This window comes from Ovis canadensis, chromosome 20 (assembly GCF_042477335.2).
Source record: "Ovis canadensis isolate MfBH-ARS-UI-01 breed Bighorn chromosome 20, ARS-UI_OviCan_v2, whole genome shotgun sequence".
Lineage (NCBI taxonomy): Eukaryota > Metazoa > Chordata > Mammalia > Artiodactyla > Bovidae > Ovis > Ovis canadensis.
The window spans coordinates 42,007,501-42,026,538 of NC_091264.1; the positions used below are offsets into that span (position 1 = coordinate 42,007,501).

General features: G+C 51.7%; 2 long non-coding RNA genes and 1 pseudogene across 12 annotated transcripts; 2 read left to right on the forward strand and 1 right to left on the reverse strand.

Moving 5' to 3' along the window:
• Positions 1-24: 24 nt before the first annotated feature.
• On the reverse strand, positions 25-10,992 carry LOC138425532 (uncharacterized). Of its 5 annotated transcripts, XR_011251249.1 has the most exons (8): positions 10,714-10,992; positions 10,546-10,615; positions 4,378-4,489; positions 2,825-3,201; positions 1,775-2,029; positions 1,364-1,509; positions 721-1,236; positions 25-454 (listed from the first exon to the last, which is right to left on the reverse strand). It is a non-coding gene; the product is annotated as an uncharacterized lncRNA (long non-coding RNA). The 5 variants fall into 5 exon arrangements; XR_011251248.1 differs by lacking the exon at positions 10,546-10,615 and having other exon boundaries at positions 1,775-2,276; positions 4,383-4,489; positions 10,714-10,875; XR_011251246.1 differs by lacking the exon at positions 10,546-10,615 and having other exon boundaries at positions 1,775-2,276; positions 3,060-3,201; positions 10,714-10,875.
• On the forward strand, positions 31-4,515 carry LOC138425528 (BOLA class I histocompatibility antigen, alpha chain BL3-7-like; annotated as a pseudogene).
• Positions 10,993-11,044: 52 nt separating the features above from the next.
• Positions 11,045-18,689, forward strand: LOC138425533 (uncharacterized). Of its 7 annotated transcripts, none has more exons than XR_011251254.1 (5): positions 11,045-11,291; positions 12,441-12,640; positions 13,316-13,384; positions 16,073-16,322; positions 17,806-18,689. It is a non-coding gene; the product is annotated as an uncharacterized lncRNA (long non-coding RNA). The 7 variants fall into 7 exon arrangements; XR_011251253.1 differs by having other exon boundaries at positions 11,086-11,291; positions 12,284-12,640; XR_011251255.1 differs by lacking the exon at positions 12,441-12,640 and having other exon boundaries at positions 11,095-11,291.
• The last annotated feature ends 349 nt before the right edge of the window (positions 18,690-19,038 follow it).

Consider the following 19,038-nt stretch of genomic DNA (forward strand, 5'->3'; position numbering starts at 1 on the left):
ATTATTAATATTATTCTAAACAAGTTAATTAAACAATTCAAACTTTATTATTTCTACCATGAAAAATGTCGATTGGACTCAGGCAGACAGTGTGACAAGGAGCTCTCCGTATAGGAGGGGAGGGATCAGGGCAAAGTCCCAGTTCTCCCGGAGGGCGAGGGTCTCAGGGTCTCAGGGTCAAGGGCGGCGTCTGGGACGGGGACGCTCCATCTTGGGGATTTCAGTCTTGCCTTTCTTTCACTTTCTCTCTCACAAGCTGTGTCGAGCCCTATTTGCATATAGTAGTCCCCGAAGTTTCCGGTTACAAAGTCTCTGAGCACCCGCCGGACTCTCTTCTTCCCAGACCCCCGGGATGCGGGGCGTGGGACCCAGAGCTCTCTTCCTGCTGTTCCTGATTGCGCTGCTCCTCACTGAGACCCGGGCGGGTGAGTGCGGGGTCGGGAGGGAACGGCCTCTGCGGGGAGGGGCGAGGGGACCGCCCGAGGGTCGCAGGGGCAGGACCCCCAGGGAAGGACCCCGCCCTCCCCGACCAGACCCGCCCCCTCCGCCAGGTCCCGTCCTGTCCCTCCCTTGCTTCCCGACCCCCAAGGCCTGGTCCTTCTCCGACCGTTTCCGTCTCGCGAGCTCCTCTCCCCGTCACCCGCTCCCTGCCCGGTCACCTCTACCCGGGTCTCACCCCTCTCCGCCCCCAGGCTCCCACTCCCTGAGGTATTTCCTCACCGCCGTGTCCCGGCCCGGCCTCGGGGAGCCCCGCTTCATCGCCGTCGGCTACGTGGACGACACGCAGTTCGTGCGGTTCGACAGCGACGCCCGGAATCCGAGGATGGAGCCGCGGGCGCGGTGGGCGGAGCAGGAGGGGCCGGAGTATTGGGATCAGGAGACGCGATCAGCCAAGGGCCACGCACAGAGTTTCTGAGCGAACCTGAACACCGCACTCGGCTACTACAACCAGAGCGAGGCCGGTGAGCGACGCGGGCCCGGGGCCGGGTCTCGCCCCCATCCCCAGGGACCGGCGGGGTCGCCCGAGTGTGCGGGTCCGAGGGTCACCCCAACACTGCGGACCCGCCCGATCCCCGACCCGGGAGGAGCTCGCGGGTACTTGACGCGGTTTCATTTTCAGTTTGGGTTTAATCACCCAGTGTGGTCGGGGTGGTCAGGGTCTCACACCCTCCAGGAGATGTACGGCTGCGAAGTGGGACCTGACGGGAGACTCCTGAGCGGGTATGAGCAGTTCGCCTACGACGGCAGAGATTACATCGCCCTGAACCAGGACCTGCGCTCCTGGACCGCGGCGGACACGGCGGCTCAGGTCACCCAGCGCAATGCTGAGGCGGCAGGTGAGGCGGCGCGTGTGAAGATCTACCTGGAGGGCAAGTGCGTGGAGTGGCTCCGCAGATACCTGGAGACCGGGAAGGACACGCTGCTGCGCGCAGGTACGAGGGGCGCGGGGCCGCCCTGATCTCCACTCGGGCTGGAGCTGGTTCCCATGAAAAGAGGAAAATGGGGTCCCTGCGGGAACAGCGCCGTAACTTCCTCTCAGCAGAGGGAGGAATGCGCCCAGGTTTTCATATTCTGTACAAGACGTGGCTCGCCAGTGGCCCCACTTGTTATTTAGTCGCTCAGTCGTGTCCGACTCTTCGCGACCCCATAGACTGCAGCGCGCCAGGCTTTCCTGTCTATCACCAACTCCGGGAGCTAAGCTCAAACTCATGTCCACTGTGTCTGGTGATGCCACCCAACAGTTTCATCCTCTGTCATTCCCTTTTCCTCCTACCTTCAATCTTTCCCAGCCTCAGGGTCTTTTCCAAAAAGTCAGCTCTTCACATCAGGTGGCCAAAGTATTGGAGTTTCAGCTTCAGTATCAGTCTTTCTAATGAATATTCAGGGTTGATTTCCTTTAGAATTGACTAGTTTGAACTCCTTGCTGTCCAAGGGACTCTCAAGAGTATTTTCCAACACCACAGATCAAAAGCATCAATTCTTCAGCACTCAGCCTTCTTTATGGTACAACTCTCACATCCATACATGTCTGCTAGAAAAAACACAGCTTTGACAATATGAACCTTTGTTGCCAAAGTGATGTCTCTGCTTTTTGATATGCCGTCTAGATTTGTCATAACTTTTCTTCCAAGGAGCAAATGGCTTTTAATTTTCTGGCTGCAGTCACTGTCCACATTGATTTTGGAATCCAAGAAAATAAAGTCTGTCACTGTTTCCATTGTGTCCCCGTCTGTTTGCTGTGAAGTGATGGGGCTGGATGCCATGATCTTAGTTCTCTGAAGGACAATTAAGGAATCCAGTGTCTTTGACTAAGAAACACTAAACCATCCCTGAAAAAGGTGGTCAGTGCTGCCCTTTGACCCTGGCCACTATCTTGTGAACCGTGACTTTGTCTCTCAAGGCTTGTACTCACCCTGAGAACATCTTAGGAGCCCTGACTCCAGCTTTTCTAAGTCATTCGGCCTCCTCCCACGTCAGGACCATTACTCTGTATTCTGCCTCTTACACGGAGCCTCCTCCCTTAGCTGTCACCCTGACTGCAGAACTTTCCAAGGACTAGGAGCTGTTCCCAGACCCTGGGGTCCAGGCAGATGTCTGGTGTTTGTGCTGCTTCTTTTCAAACCCACTCTCCTGCTTATTCTCAGGATGGTCACCTGATACTGCTTCCAGTGGCCCACGGAGGTAATGCAAAATGTGAGTAGTTTTCTGATTCTTCTTCCTCAGACCCTCCAGAGACACATGTGGCCCATCACCCCATCTCAGAGCATGAGGTCACCCTGAGGTGCTGGGCCCTGGGCTTCTACCCTGAGGAGATCTCACTGACCTGGCAGCGTGACGGGGAGGACCAGACTCAGGACATGGAGGTTGTGGAGACCAGGCCTTCAGGGGATGGAACCTTCCAGAAGTGGGCGGCCCTGGTGGTGCCTTCTGGAGAGGAGCAAAGATACACGTGCCGTGTGCAGCACGAGGGGCTTCAGGAGCCCCTCACCCTGAGATGGGGTAAGGAGGGGATCAGAATGGAGCTTCCTCTCAGATAAAGCAGGAGCCCTTCTGGATACGTTCAGCAACGTCAGGACTGAGGCCTGAAGTCTGGGCCCCTTCCCTTTCTTCCACAGAACCTCCTCAGACCTCCTTCCTCATCATGGGCATCACTGTTGGCCTGGTTCTCCTCCTGGTGGCTGTGGTGGCTGGAGCTGTGATCTGGAGGAAGAAGCGCTCAAGTAAGGAAAGGAGGGAGGGATCTGAGTTTTCTTGTCTCACTGGGCAGGTTTCTGGCCCAGGTGGAAGTTTGCCTGCCTCATTACTGGAAAGTACCCTCCACACACATGTGGAATCTGAGCTGATGCTAAGACTGACCCTTTTGTAAAGTACATGTGAAAATGAAAGACAGATTTTTCATCTTCATAATTCCAGCTGGGGGCCTGTTTCTCAGCATTTGAAGGTCAGGAGGAAATGTCCCTGCTGAGGACAGACCTCCTGGAGGGCAGCTGGTCCAGTCCCGCCACGTCTCCTTCCTTCATGTTCCCGAGCCTGTCCTGGATTTTTGGTCATAGTTCTGAAAGGTTCTTTGTCATCCAGGACTAGGGAGTTCCTCTAGGGTCTCATGACTGTCTTCTCCCTGGTCCCCACGTAATACTTTCTTCTCACAGGTGAAAAAGGACTGACCTACACCCAGGCTGCAAGTAAGTACAGAGGCGGTGATTCCTGAGACCCTTGTGAGGGTGCAGACAGGAGGCCATGGGGGGCTCACCCTCCTCAAAGTGCCTTCTCTAGTTTCTCTTCTGGGGGTTCTGACCATGTCCTGGTCTTGTTCTCCCCCGGCAGACAGTGCCCAGGGCCCTGATGTGCCTCTCACGGTTCCTAAAGGTGAGACCCTGGGGCGTCTAGATTGGGAGAGGAGTTGGGGCAGAGGGGACACACTGGGTGGCGGGGGTCTCTGAGTGGGACATGTGAGCGTGTGGGGGTCTGTGGAGAATGTCAGCCCTTACATGACCAACCTGAACTGGTTCCTGATTCTTTTCTCTCATAATGTGAGACAGCTGCCTTGTGGGGACTGAGTGATGCTTCGTCCCACTTTGTGACGTCAGATCCCGGGACCTCTCTTTCTGCAGCTGCATCTGAATGTGCCTGTGCTCCTATTAGCGTAACGTAAAGTGAAGTGAGCTCACTCAGTCGTGTCCAACTCTTTGTGACCCCATGGACTGTAGCCCACCAGGCTCTTCCATCCATGGGATTTTCTAGGCAAGGATACTGGAGTGGGTTGCCATTTCCTTCTCCAGGGAACTTCCCGACCCAAGGGTCAAACCCAGGTTTCCCTCATTGCATGCAGGCACTTTACCCTCTGAGCTGCCGGGGAAGCCCCCAGGGATGGTTTACCTGACCTGTGTTCTCTTCCATCATGCACATTCCTGTTCCAGCAGAGACAGAGCTGAACGTCCTCCATCGCTGTCTTTGCTTCACATGTGCTGAGTAAAGATGTCTTATTTTCCTATTGGAAATAAAATCTATATTGAATTACTGTTTTCTAATACCTGCCAAGAGAGTTTACTGGGAAAGTAAAATAGAAGATTCCTTCAGTTTAAGAGAGAAAATGAACAGAAGCACCTGGAACCTTCCAGAATGGTTTTGATTACTGTGCTCAATCTGTTGCAGGAGGGACAGGAGGAGCTGGGCAGGTCCGCGGAGCCTGTGTCCACTCAGTGCTTCGTGCATCGTGGGCTTTGGTGTGGTCACTCCTGGGCTGGGTCATATTCTCAGCCCCTTTGTCCTTATCCCTTCAGTCCATCCTTGTCCCACCAAGACCTGTGTTCACAGGGACTCAGAAGTCACCTGGGCCTTGTCCTGTCTCTAGGATGGTGGGCATTGAGGACTTCCATCACCACATAGCCTGGGCTCAGCCTAGGTCCTGCCCCCAGGGCTTTTTTGTATATATGGGTTTATATTTTGCTTATTTAGGCTTTTTCTGAATAATGGTTGCTTTTTGCTCATGTTTAGAGCTCTGTTATTCTGCTATGTGTTTCCCCCATCTGACAGGGACAGGAGTCATTGTCCCTAAAGTCCTGCGTAGAGGATCCTCAGTGCTGCCAAGAGGGAAACTCTCGTCTCACTCAGCTCTTGCCAGCCTTCTCAGGCTGTTTCCTGGATTCTTCTTGGCATCCTTTCTGCATCTTTGTTTAAGGTACCAGATTCTGGGGTTATCATAGAGGAGGGACCCAATAGTTTCCAGTCTTCATTCTTGCTGGATTTCTATCTTCTCTGAAGCCTGTCACCTCTTCCAACCCAAACTCCTGAATTTATAAAGCAGTGCCTAATAGTCACAGCAGGTTGGAATGTGGGACTTGTCGCCTGGGATCATCTTTCTGAAGAGAAAATAGCGTTATGTGTAGAGTACAGACCGGTTGGTGTGGGAGGGAGGGTGAGCCGCTCTGGTGGGGAAGCACAGGCAGCACTGATGTCAGTGTGAGGGGATGATGTGCTGTAGCTGCCACGAGAGTCAAGTGGCCTGAGTCCACATTAATGAAGATGGAGTACAGAGGCGTCCACACTGATCCTTCCTTCATCTCATATTTGTTGTGTGCCTCATAGATGATGCTCTATTTTTACATCTGTGAAACCTCAGTGAACTAACAACAGATACCCTTCTTGGCCTCGTGCACTGTGTTCTGGTGAGGGGTCAGAGTGGGCCTAATAAGGGAGGGAAGTGTCTGCCTAGAGATTGGCAAGGGCTCTGAGGAAGGTGACCCAGAGTATAAGCATGTGGGTCCAGGGAATGTGGCTGTTTTACTAGAATGGTCAGTGAAGGCCTCGTGGAGGAGATGATATTTGAGTAAAGATGTGAAGGACATGAAAGAATGTCCACAAGCATGTCTGGGGGGAGTGCTCTCCAGGCAGAGGAGCCTCCAGTGCAAATGCAGGAGGGCAGGAGAGTGTGTGTGTTCAAGGAAGAGCCAGGAGGCAGGTGTGGCTGGAGGAGTGAGGAACTGAGATGAGATCCAGTGTCTGGCCAGATCATGTGGGGCTCCAGGATATTAGAAGGTGTCTGATGTCTGTGAAAGATGTGGACTCATAAGATGGTTTGAATAGAAGGTGACCTGGTGTGACTGCTCGCTAGAAGCGTCAGTCTAACTGCTGAGCAGAATCAGGAGGTGAAGGGTGAGCGATGCAGTGGAGGAGCCTGTAGGATCAGTGCAGTGTCCAGGGTGGGGATGCTGGTGCTCCCCTGGACCCTCATTAGATCTAGACAGTCGGGAGTAGAGCCTGAGAATCTGCATTTGTAACAAGGTTGGGGCTGATGCTGCTGGTCTTCAGATCACACTTTTAGTAGCAAGAACAAACATAGACCAGGATTCCCACATGGTGTGTATCAGCCTCACACACAGAGGTTGTTAAATAAGCAGTCCCTTGGTCTTGTCTTAATACTCTGAGAAGGTGGTTCTGGGGAGAGGCTGAGCATTTTGTAAGAAGTCCCACAAGCAATTCTGATCAGACAATTTAGGAAGCCCTGAGGTATATGAGATCAAGTGGCCAGAGAGGGGTCTTAAATCCACATTTAAAAGCTTTTTTTTTTTTCCTTCAGAAAGAAAAGGGAATACCTATATTGTAAATTATGAGGTGTGATGTTGAGAAATAATGCAGTTCTTATTCCACCTGAAGACTTAGGCAGTGGTTCACAGCGCAGCGTAATGAAATACTTGCTCTCTGAAACTGTTCTCCAGGTTGAGTTCTCCTCACTCATTCTTGGAGCTAACAGTGGGATCCAAATTAAGTTAGACATACAGTACTATATATATATGGCTCCCCGGGAACAGGATCCACAGTGTCCACTCCAGGCCAGATCGCACAAAGGAAGTTTCACCCCTGCTGGGGCACAGTGTCCCTGCTCACACAGTGAGCTCCTCGTGCTGGGCGTGGACCCTGCGCTGAGGAGGCTCCTGACAACTGGAGGTGGTGTGACTGCCGCTCTCGACACCCTTGTCGGGTGCATCCTGCATAGTTCCAGCTTCTCTGTGTCACAATGTCCTGAGTAGAGTCTGGCATGTGGTCACCTGAGTGGTGGGACCTCAGCATCAGGCTGTGCACTCTGGCAAGAATATCTGGGAAAGTGGGTTTTCTTTAATGGAGGAAGGTGATCTCTGCCTCCTACCAAGACTCTTTCAGTGTGGAATGCTCCTAGTCTGGAAATGCTCCTTATCATGTGAGGAGGAGAGAGGGATGGACAAGAACATCAAATTTCAATTGTTAGAGCAAAGATCTGGAACTGGAAGTGGAACTTGACCTGGTACAATGCAGGCACTCGGGTTTGGCTGAAAGAACAAGTGACTAATAAATGCCATCCAGGGTAGAGATCTTGAGAAGGAAATGGCAACACACTCCAGTGTTCTTGCCTGGAGAATCCTGTGGACAGAGAAGCCTGGTGGGCTGCCGTCTATGGGGTCACACAGAGCCGCACACGACTGAAGTGACTCAGCAGCAGCAGGGTAGACATCTGCTTGCTTACTTGTTTGTTTTGTTTTGTTTTCATTAGCGTGTAATTGATTTACAATGCTGTGTCACTTTCTGCTGTACAATACAGTGAGTCAGCTCTAAATATATTCAGTCTTTTTTAGATTCTTTCCCCATACATGCCATTAGAGAGTGCTGGGTAGAGTTCCCTATGCTATGCAGTACCCGCAGCACTGTAAAGTGCTGCCCAGATGGTGGTGGAGGGAGATCCTAGGAGGATGGCTCTGCTGCAGATGCAGAAGAATCCAGACCAGGTGGGAGCACGTCAGCAGGGTCCAGGATGACATTTCCAAAGAAGGAAAAACTGATGGAATATCTAAAGTATCCCCACTACTTAAAGAGTCATGCAAACAGGGGAATCATTAGAGCTGAATTCATGAGAGCTTCTTAGAACATAATCAGCAAACACAAAGGCGATTTTTAACTCAGGGAGAACAAGAGGTTGTGCATAAAGTGAGAGGTAATAGAGTTTACACATGAGTATGTCCGCTAAAATTGGCACTTGCTGAGGGCATCTGTCCTCTGCCTCTCCAGAGATTGAATCCTGGGCTGCTACAGCTGTTGACCTTCAACACACCCTGAGGAAGTGCAGAATGAGGCCCTTTGTGCTCCAGGGAAGCTAGTGGAATGGGTCTTTAGAGAGATTATTTTCAAGAACTGATTTTGTGATCTCAGTTCTCGCATCTCATATCTGTTCCTGTTGTTCAGTCGCTAAGTCGTGTCTGACTCTTTGTGACCCCATGTCATGCCAGGCTTCGCTGTCCTACGCTATTTCCTGGAGTTTGCTCAAGGTCATGTTGATTGGCTTGGTGATGCTACCTAATCATCTCATCTTCTGTCCCCACCTTCTCCTTTTGCGTTCTAGCTTTCCCAGCATCAGGGTCTTTTCCAGTGAGTCGGCTCTTCTTTTCAGGTGGCCAACATATCGGAGTTCACCTTTAGCATCAGTCCTTCCCATGAGTATTCAGGGTTGATTTCCTTTAGGATTGACTGGTTTGATCTCCTTGCTGTCCAAGGGACTCTCAAGAGTCTTATCCAGAACCACAATTTGAAAGCATCAGTTCTTTGGCCCTCAGGTTTCTTAGTGATCCAGCTCTCACATTTGTACACGACTAACTGGAAAAACTGTAGCTATGACAATATGGATCTTTGTTGGCAAAGTAATATCTCTGCTTTTTAATACACTGTCAAAGTTGGTCATAGTTTCCCTTCCAAGGAGCAAGTGTCTTTTAATTTCATGACTGCAGTCTGTCTGCAGTGATTTGGGAACTCAAGAAAATAAAATCTGTCACTGCTTCCACTTTTTCCCTTTCTATTTGCCTTGAAGTGATGGGACTGGATGCCATGATCTTGGCTTTTTAAATATTGAGTTTTAAGCCAGCTCTTTCACTTTCCGCTTTCATCAAGAGGCTCTTTAGTTCTTCTTCACTTTTTTCCATTAAAGTGGTATCATCTCCTTATCTGAGGTTGTTGATATTTCCCCTGGCAATCTTGAATCTAACTTGTGATTCATCTAGCCTGGCGTTTTGGTTAATGTATCTTGCATATAAATTAATAAGTAGGGTGACAATGTACAGCCTTATTATACTCCTTCCTAATTTTAAACCAGTCCGTAGTTCTGTGTCTGGTTCTATCTGTTGCTTCTTGACCTGCATACAGGTTTTCAGGAGACAAGTAAGGTGGTCTGGTATTCCCATCTCTTTCAAAGACTTTAGCATAGTCAATGAAGCAGAAGTGGGTGTTTTTCTAGATTCCCTTGCTTTCTCTGTGATCCAACAAATGCTGGCAATTTGATCTCTGGTTCCTCTGCCTTTTGTAAACCCAGCTTGTACATCTGGAAGTTCTCAGTTCACATACTGCTGACGCCTAGCTTGGAGAAATGTTGCCAGCATGTGAAGTGAGTACAATTGTACGGTAGTTTAAACATTCTTTGGCATTGCCCTTCCTAGGGATCGGAATGAAAACTGACCTTTTCCAGTCCTTTGGTTCGCTTCACTTCCTCATATGTAGAAAAACATTAAATCCTTTCATGGTGAGATCAGCTCCTTGTGACTAGCAGAAACCTTTGGAAGATAAACTTGATTGCACTGAACTCCCCCCTTCACCAAAATCATATACACTGACCTTCCCTCCCTACCTCTTTGGAGCTGTTTCTCTGGGCTATCTGAGGTGCTGTCTCCCAGGCTGCAGTCCTCATTTTGCCCCAAATAAAACTTAACTCACAAGTCTTAAGTTGAGCATCTTTTTAGTTGACAAGTGTAGTAGTCAGGGAAAAGAAAAAGCTGAATGAACTAAGTATGATCCATATATAAATGAAGTGGGAAACTGAAGGGATGGGAAGAGTGAGAGAAAGCCGTGACCATGAACTATTGCATCAGCCACCGTGTGATGCGACAGACAGTGGCTGTGACAGAAAAATCAAGCAGCAGTTCCAACAAGGCACCAGGTTTAGAGAATTGGAAATAAAAGCCCAAAGAATCAGCTAAAAATCATTCAAAGTGGTCTCCAACGGGAAAGCAGAAATTGAGAAGAATCAGGATTATAAGAGTCTGTATCATGAGAAATCAAGCACAGATATTTGACTTCTTAATTTATAGACAATTGTGCCTTTGATTAAATTATCACACAAGAAAATGATTGAGGATGAAAGTTTATGCTTAATGAGAGCTGACTGCAATCAATGACACCTGAGAGTTTACTAAAATGCAAGAATACTCGAAACATGCATGCAAACTGCATGAATGAGGTTAACCTTGAATAAAACCATGAAAGAATATATCATCCCATTCAGATAAACAGATATGGAATGAGTTCTCTATTCCCATTACCTTAGTGTGTATTGTGTGCACCTGGCAGGGAGGGAACAGGCCCTGCCTAGGGAGAACCCTTCGCCAGCCTCTTGCTTCCAGTCAGGTCCTGCTGCAGAAAGTGCTCCTGTGCCCTGTCTCGGGTCTGTGGGAGGTGCCCCTCAGAACACGCGTGCCACAGATGCTTTACCTGGGTGGGGCTAAGGTTGTCCTGACCAAGGAGAGCACCGCTCACCTGTGTGCCCCCAGACCAGAAGTCAGGAAGGACTGCGGGTCCGATGGAGAAGTCTCACCTCCAGTCTGCCCTGTGGAAATCAATCTGAGCTGATGGAGGGAGATGCTGCTGCTTGACTGATGCCTCCACGTTCTGGGCTCCTTTACCCTCTCAGTTCAGGACACTCACCCCAACAGTCATGGCGCCCTTGAAGCAGACGGTGCCACGTGTAAGGCCGGACCCGGGGCCATGATGGGCTTCCTCTCCTCTCTCCCGCCGGCCAGGCCGGAGCCGGAAGTTCCTAACAAAAGGAGCCTCCCAGATCCTGGGCCAATGACAGCACACTTCGCCAAATAAAGCCGCCCCACCCCAACCACGTAAAAGGACTTGTCAGCCTGTGACGCCTCAGCCTGGCGACCTATCTGAACTCCCGTCCATTAACCGTAGGTTTTTTGGGCGATCTAGCCTGACCATCCCCCACAACGAAAAGATAGAAACCACTCCCCAGCACAGTCCGGGCGTGGACTTCCTCTGCAACGTTTGGGTCCGGGAACCCCGCCCGGAGCGCTTCCCCATTAAAGCCTGTTAGACACTCTTTTGGTGTCCTGGTCGTCTTTTACCTAACATTTTGCGCCCAACATGGGGCTCAAGGTGAGGGCCCATCCCGCGACAAGTGGGATTTGCGGCTCCTCTCTGGTCTGACCCCTGCCGTACTAGGTCACCCCATCACCCTTCCGGGACCATTCAACCGTCTGGCAGGATATGGGGTAAGTTCCATCGGTCGGGTTCTGGGGGTTCTTGCTCCCATGGCTATTATTCCTAGGGTGTCTCAGTCCCTTTAAATCGCGGCCGCGTCCAGACCCCTCCTCCGCAGGCCAGGCCTGCTATTCCTTGGCGTCGGTCAACTCGGAGACGTCCGTCTTGGCTGAGTGGCCCTCTCCTCGCTGGGTTGACGGCCGGTTCGGGGACACCTGACTGGACCACCTCCAGCCTCACTAACGATTGATCCAGGACCTTCGTTTCATAGTCGCCATGGGGGCATCTGCCTCCAGGGCCGACCAATCCTGGTCTGCACCACTAGAATGTTTACTCACCAGCCTCAGAACTCTGCATATCTCTGGAGGAGTTCACTCGAAACGCTAAACTTTCCTTTGTTCTGAGGCATGGCCCCAATATTGTTTAGATAATGGCTCACAATGGCCGCCAACCAGAACTTTCGATTTTAACATCCTCCGTGACTTAGATAATTACCGCCAGAGGACGGGAAAATGGTCTGAGGTACCCTACGTCCGGGCTTTCTGGCTGTTGCGCTCCGGTCCCACCCTATATACCCACTGTTCCCCTTCTGAAATTCTCCTAACCGTGGCCCTTCCTAGCCCCACACCAACTCCCCCTCTATCGCCCTCACCAGCTTCCTCCATATCCACTATCCACTCCTCCCCCATCGTCCTCACAGCCCAGCCCTCCTCTGACTAAGCCACCTCTATACCCACCCCTTCCTTTGTGCCCTGCCTCACCAACCTCCCCCACACCAACTTCCCCTTTATCACCCTCACCAACTTCCTCCATTATCCTCCCCTCCCCCATCGTCCTCACAGACCAGCTCTCCTGTAACTACGCCTCTCGCCACTCCCTGGGCTCCGCCTCAATATCCGCCCATCCTCCACGCCCACCCCTTTCTGACTCACCAGTCAGCTCACACACAAGGTCCCAGACCGCTCCCAATCTGCCGCCAGCTCCCCTGCTTCCTCTCCGCCAGGTGGCCTGCGTGGAGGTTCTCACCCCTGTCCACGTGCCCCGTTTCACTCCAAGACCACGCCCATATCAAACAGCGGCTAGGCTCCTATTCGGCCAACCCCTCCAACTACATCGAAAACTTTACCCAGCTGTCTCGGTCTTATGCCCTCACCTGGCAGGACGTATTTGTCATGGGGTCCACTACTACCCCAGAGGAAAAAAGGCCATTTGGGCCACAACAAGAGTGGTAGCAGACCGGAGACATCTAGCCAACCCAGCAGACCCTGCCCGGCCACCTGGAACGGCTGCTATTCCAGACGTAGACCCAGACTGGGACTATCAGGAGGGGCAGAGAGGAAGAGCCTACATTCAGTACATGGTAAAATGCCTATTGGAGGGAATGGAGACCACCTCCCTCAAGGTAGTAAACCTACTTAAGCTAGATGAAGTAACCCAGGGCCCCGATGAAAACCCGGCAGCCTTTCTTAACAGGCTGACAGAGGCTCTCACCACCTATCCCCAGATTGCCCCAGACTCTCTGGTGGGAATCACCACCCTAGCCAACCGTTTTATATCCCAATCGGCTCCAGACATCAGAAAGAAAAAAAACTCTCCAAGGCTGAGGATGTGCCTCAGACCCCTCTCCGAGACCTGGTAAAAATGGCCTTTAAGGTTTATAACGCCTGAGACGAAGTCACCAAAGCCAGCAGCAAGGCAAGGCTTAAACAAAAAGCCGAACTCCAGACTAACCTCCTTGAGGGACACACCCAGACACTGGTAGCAGCCCTGCGGCCAGCCACGGGACAAAAGGTGGGTCCCCAGAGGCCACCGCCGGGAGCCTGCTTCAAATGTGGTCATGAGGGCCACTGGGCCCGCCAATGCCCAGACCCCCGACCCCCGACAAAGCCGTGCCCTCGATGCAAACAACCAGGACATTGGGCGAGTGATCGTCCCCAGGCGACTCAGGCCCTGGCCTTACTGGGCCAAGGTCTGGGCCCCCAAAAGGACATTTCCTGGCTGCACCCCACCTTAGAACTTCTCTCCTTTGATGAAGATTGACGGCACCCAGACTCGGGGACCCCCATGACCCAAGCCGAGCCCAGGGTAATGCTTCAAGTGGCGGGTAAGTCTATCGATTTTTTGATAGATACGGGGGGGCTACTTACTCGGTCCTTCCCTCCTTCGGGGACACGTTGCATCCTTCCCAGGTCTTGGTGGTGGCTATAGATGGCACATCTTCACAACCCTTGCAGACTGGGCCACAGCCCTGTCAGCTTGATCACTTCCTGTTCACACACTTTTCTGATAATCCCTTCATGCCCCACTCCCCTGCTGGGATGGGACATTTTAGCTAAGCTTGGGACCGCCATTCACCTACCTCTCTCATTTTCCCAATCTCTCACCTTGCCCCTACTCCTCCTCTGCTCCCCTGAGGCTCCAGTTGTCGACCCTACCATCTGGGACACTGAAATCCCTCTGGTAACAACCCATCACACCCCAGTCCTGCTTAAACTACGTGATCTTTCCCGCTTCCCAAGCTGCCCTCAATTCCCCATCTCTCAGACTCACCTACGAGGTTTTAAACCAATCATAGACCATCTCTTGGGCCAGGGCTTCCTAGTCCCCACGACCTTGCCCTGCAATACTCCCATTCTCCCGGTGCGGAAAACTTCTGGCGCCTACCGATTGGTCTAGGACCTTTGACTGATAAACGAGGCCGTAATCCCTGCTTATCTGATTGTCCCCAATCCCTATACCTTACTTTCCAACATCCCTAGCAGTACGACTCACTTTACTGTCATAGACCTCAAAGATGCCTTTTTTCACTATTCCCTTACACCCAGACTGCCAATTCCTCTTTGCTTTTACATGAACCGACCCAGAAACCCGACAGTCCTCCCAGCTAACATGGACGGTCCTCCCCCATGGGTTTAGAGACAGCCCCCATTTTTTGGCCAGGCTCTGGCCTGGGATCTGGCTGCGTGCCCGCTGGCCCCTAGTGTCCTCTTACAGTATGTGGATGACCTTCTGCTCTGCAGCCCCTCACAAGCTCTCTCTCAGACACATACCACTATTCTTCTTAACTTCCTTAGCTCTAAAGGATACCAAGCATCTCAACAAAAGGCCCAACTCACCCAGACCTCTGTGACTTACCTAGGTCTAAAGATTACCCCGACAACCAAGGCTCTGACTACTGACAGACTCAGCGTTCTCCGAGACCTCTGCCCCCTTCCACTGGAGAACAAATCTTGTCCTTTTTGGGGATAACAAGATTCTTCCGACACTGGGTCCCCAACTATACTTCCTTGGCTAAACCCCTCTACGCAGCCACAAAAGACACTCCTACTGGACCGCTCTCTTCAGAAACAGAGGTCCAGGAGGCTTTCTACAACCTTTACTCAGCTTTGCTGTCCTCTTCCCCACTCTTCCTGCCCAATCCCAACCTCCCCTATCACCTGTACACTAATAAAAAAAAGGGGGGGCATAACTTTTGGAGCCCTCATACAGCCTGCGGGCCCTAAAATGCTGCCAGTGACATTCATCTCCAAACAGTTAGACCCCACCGCCTGGGGATGGTTCCCCTGCCTATGTGCCCTGGCAGCAGCAGCTTCTCTATACGCAGATGCAAAAAAGCTAATTCTAGATCAACCCCTAACTATATTCTCACCACACCACCTGGCTGACCTCCTGGCTTCCAAATTCCTGTCAGGCCTTAGCGACTCTCGGCTCCAACAATTCCACCTGGTCTTTCTGGATAACCCCCAGGTTACTTTGGGCCGCAGTTCCCAGCTAAACCCCCTATCTTCTCTCCCCTCGCTTCCAACCTATCCTTCAGGCAAAGACACAGAACCTCACTCATGCATAGAAGTCCTGGACACTCTTACCCAACTGCCCCCGAACCTTTTTGCTACTCCGCTGCAAAACCCAGACCTCACGCTGTTTGTAAATGGCAGTTCAAAACGAGACCCTAACGGTCACCAGGCTGCTGCATATGCAGTTGTGACCACCAATGACATCCTCGAGGCTCGCCTGCTACCGGAGGGAACCACCTCCCAAAAGGCAGAACTACTAGCGCTCACTAGAGCCTTACACCCGGCAACGGGAAAACGGGTTAACATCTACACTGACTCCAAATATGCCTTTTTGATTGCACATTCACATTCAGCTATTTGGAGAGAGAGGGGATTCCTCACCACCAAGGGACCACCCATCTCTAATGCCCCCCTAATCGCCAAGCTCCTGAGGCCATCTCACAGCCCACCCAGGTATCCATCCTACACTGCAAAGGACATCAGACGACTCACAACACGGTTTCCCTAGGCAACAATAAGGCTGACCAGGTGGCCAGACAGATAGCCTTACAACAGGGGCCTCTGCCTACACTATTTCTCAGGACCTCCCTTACACTTAACTACTCAAAGGCCAAAATAGAGGCCCTCCTCTCACAGGAGGGCACTTCCAAACACCGCTCGGGATGGATCACGCTCCACGACAAACTAGTCCTACCCAAAAAACAGGCAATGTCCATTATCACCCAGATCCATGACTCTTTACACATTGGGCCCTGTGCACTCTTGACCTTCCTTAGCCCTCTCTTTTCTCCATTACATCTCCGACCTACCATTCAGGCAGTCCATCAATGCTGCCTAATCTGTGCCAAGACCTCTCCTCAAGGAAGACTCAGGCCGCCGCAAGAAACTCACCAGTTGAGGGGACACCTGCCAGGACAGGATTGGCAGATAGACTTTATTCATGTGCCTAGACATCAGACCTTCTGATATATGCTGGTCTGTGTTGACACTTTTTCTAGATGGGTAAAAGCACTCCCCACTGCCCAGGAGACAGCCGATACCATCGCCAACACTCTCTTAACACACCTCATTCCACGGCCTCAATCATCAGGCAAGGTAAACGGGCTAACGGCATCCTCAAGGCTCATCTGACCAGGTTAACGGCAGAACTTTGTCTCTCCTGGGTCGATCTCCTGCCAGCAGCCCTGACCCACATACGGACAACTCCTCATGCCAAGACGGATTTGAGACCTTTTGAACTGCTGTACGGTAGGCCATATAAGCTGACTAACTTTCTGGATCCCCCAACCCCCCCCTCTGGGAACTTACTTGCCCTATTTCACCTTCCTGAGGTCCCTACTTAGAGAACACGCTGACCATGTCCTCCCTCAACCTGTCAGAGACCACCCCCAGGCAATCCCATCCCCCGCTTTGGCACCAGGAGATCAGGTCCTCCTAAAAACGCTGACGCCTCAACCCCTTCAGCCCTGGTAGATTGGGCCTTTCACGGTGGTCCTCACCACCCCTACAGCAGCCAAACTGTGAAGACAAGAGCCATGGTATCACATCACATGGCTCAAATGGGCTCCACTACACGGTCTGCCTTCTCCCAAACCCCTGGAGACTTACACCTCTAAAATCTTGGGACCTACCAAGATCACCATTACTAAGACACCCCTGCCTCCCGCCAGTGACTGACACGCCCCGTCCAATGCTTGTCTGGCCTCATCCGCTGTGGCTGTTGCCGATCGCAACTCTGGCCATACTCTTGGCAATTGGACTGGCTGTCATGTCCCCCCAGGACTGGCCGCTCACACTTCGACTTTCACTGGCCCTTGCTTACCTTATTATCTGTTCACTACTCCTGGGGTGCTATTCCTTTGGGACCGTCTGACCTGGCCATATGTCTCTCACCCTAGCCTGCCTCGAAGACTTTATCCTGACCCTATTACAGGACCTCTGGCTGGCTACTCCAGTTATTGACTGTGACTCTTTCTTTCAGGCAATTTCTGATCTGCACTTACAGGGGACCTTCCTCCTTTTTACAGAATCTCAAATTGACTTCTTCTCTTTTATCACTCTCATTCTAATATCATAGCTAAACATGCTCTTGCCACTATTCCTCTTGGCCACGATAACATGGGCAAGACAACCTACGCCCTGGCCCCGGGGCTGCACCCAACGAGACCACTGGGGAACTGGGTTCACAACTTACACTTATGTCCACTGGGCCTGTTATGTCTCACCCGCCCAGCCGTGCTCCCGTGGGGGAAAGTGGTATTGGATGGCCAAGAGCCTTGGGACTGCCAAATCAAGCTCAGTCTCTAACTGCTATAAAGCTAGAGGCAAAGATCTCTGTTTTACCATGCAAACTCACTACGGAATGACAGACGGGAAGGGGGGCCAAGATCGGAGGCAAGAACAAATCCAACATGAGGTCCAACAGGACCTCATAAAGTTGGCTACTGAAGCCTCTGGTCCACACCATGAACCCAAAAACTCCTAGACCAGGTTCATCAGGCGCTCAAACCCCTGGATTCTTCATCTCAAATTTTCACCAGCCTCAATGACACCTATCAGACCCTGACTGAAACCTCACCAAACCTCTCATGTTAGCTCTGTCTTCCCTTGAGACCTCGACCGTTCCTTGCCCAACCGATCCCCAGGAAATGGATAAGAGGCTCAACTTTGCCAGTGGGGCCCTTGACCTCTGAGATACTGTACCTCCCAGCCAATGCCTCTTGTGTTCTAGCCAACAACACTTCATTAACCACAGTGGCCTGTGACAGCTCGAGACGAGAACCCGTATCCCCAAACCCTCCGATATGCAGAAAACCCGGGATATTCTTTCTCTGTAATTAAACCACCCAAGAGCTGAGAGAGAACATCAGAATTAGACAGGCCGAATCAGACGGTTTCGATTTCTCGAGATGGTGGAAGTCGTCTTGGACAAAATGGCGTCTCCTGCTTCTCGGACCCCTAGCGGCCTTGCTCCTCATCCTGTGGATAGGACCTTGTATTTTTCAGATCATGCTCCGGAGGGTCAGGGAGCTGACCCAGACGGCTACTGGACAGATGTTGATGGTGGCTGCATACTCCAGACTCCCGTCCAGAGACCCTGAGGGCCCCTAAAGGTCACCGGGATCCGGCCACGACCCTCAGCCCCAGCGATGCCCCAGGTCAGCGGGAAGTAGCCAGAAGCAATAATGGCACCCCTTATCCTATCAAAAGGGTCAGAATGTAAGGCCGGACCCCGGACCATGTTGGGCCGCCCTTCCTCTCTCCCACTGGTGGGGAAGGTCCCTAACGAAAGGAGCCTCCCAGAACCCGGGGACCAATGACAGCACACTTCGCCAGCTAAAGCCGCCCCACCCCAACCACGTAAAAGGACCTGTCAGCCCTCAACGCCTCGGCCTGGCGACCTATCTGAACCCCGTCCATTAACCGTAGGTTTTTTGGGCGATCTAGCCTGACCATCCCCCACAAGGAACACATAGAAACCACTCCCCAGCACAGTCCGGGCGTGGACTTCCTCAACCTGCCTCATTCGGGTCGGGAACCCCGCCCGGGAGCGCTTCCCCATTAAAGCCTGTTAGACAAAAAATAAAACATAAAAATAAAGCCTATTAGACAATATTTTGGTCTCCTGGTCATCTTTTACCTAACACCATATTCTTCCTAATCAGAAGCCCCCAAGCCTTGTCTTTGTGACCTCATGAATTGCAGCATGCCAGGCCTCCCTGTCCATCACCAACTCCCAGAGTTCACTCAAACTCATGTCCATCCAGTCGGTGATACCATCCAGTCATCTCATCCTCTGTCATCCCCTTCTTCTCCTGCCCCCAATCCCTCCCAGCATCAGAGTCTTTTCCAATGAGTCAACTCTTCGCATGAAGTGACCAAAGTACTGGAGTTTCAGCTTTAGCATCATTCCTTCCAAAGAACACCCAGGACTGATCTCCTTTAGAATGGACTGGTTGGATCT